This window comes from Triticum dicoccoides, chromosome 6B (genome assembly GCF_002162155.2).
Source record: "Triticum dicoccoides isolate Atlit2015 ecotype Zavitan chromosome 6B, WEW_v2.0, whole genome shotgun sequence".
Classification (NCBI taxonomy): Eukaryota; Viridiplantae; Streptophyta; class Magnoliopsida; order Poales; family Poaceae; genus Triticum; species Triticum dicoccoides.
In genome coordinates this window covers 42,467,482-42,468,342 of record NC_041391.1, presented here as the reverse complement: position 1 = coordinate 42,468,342, position 861 = coordinate 42,467,482, and positions in this window count along the sequence as shown.

Here is an 861-nt window from a genome sequence, read left to right as displayed (position 1 = left end):
AAAAAACCACCCAAATCAGATTCATCTCAATGATCTGGAACTGCATTGTCATTCATGATAGCTGGTTTGCAATGACCTAGGTGAGACATAGCCCTAGGATGTTCTGTACATGTGTCCATGCCTGGATTCGATAAAGCTTCACCGATTCCGGCCTAACTCTGCCATCACAGTCTTCAATAAGGAGAACCAAGCTTCTAAAATACACTGACCTTGATGCATAACCCTGCTTCGTTTGCCAAGGAAGAACACATGGATCATGACCAAGTAGTCGTCCACCTAGTGTATCTCTGGCTCGCAGGCAAGCCTCCATACGATTTTCATCATGCCCTTGAAAGCATGGGCGTGGGCAGACCCGGGCTGCCCAGGGCGTGGCCTGGTGCATAGAGAGTCAACACTTCGTTGACTGTAGCAAACAGTACTGTACTGTAGCTATAGTGTTCCCTGTACCAAGAAGGCCGGCCTGGGTCGTGGGGAAATCCTAGCTATGGCTCTACTTGAAAGCATCTATGCTAAACGAATCCCTCATGTTTACTCTAGCCACTAAGAGCAATCTCGCTGCCTTCACAGGATTGTATTAATCTCCTCATCGCGGACAAAGACGTTTTAAGTCCTTCATTCTTCATCGTTACCTGCAGGTCTGCTTTCTCCTTACCCTTCCTGCTACCCTTCACACACTAATAGAAAACAGGGCTACCGTTCGCTGCTGGCCAGCCCATTAGTTCCGGTTCTTCAAGAACCGGAACCAATGGGGGTATTAGACCCGGTTCGTGAGCCCAGGGGGCCGGCCGGGCCCTCTTGGGCATGGTCCCGGTTCGTGTAGAACCATTTGTCCTGGTTCGAGCCACGAACCGGGACCAATGG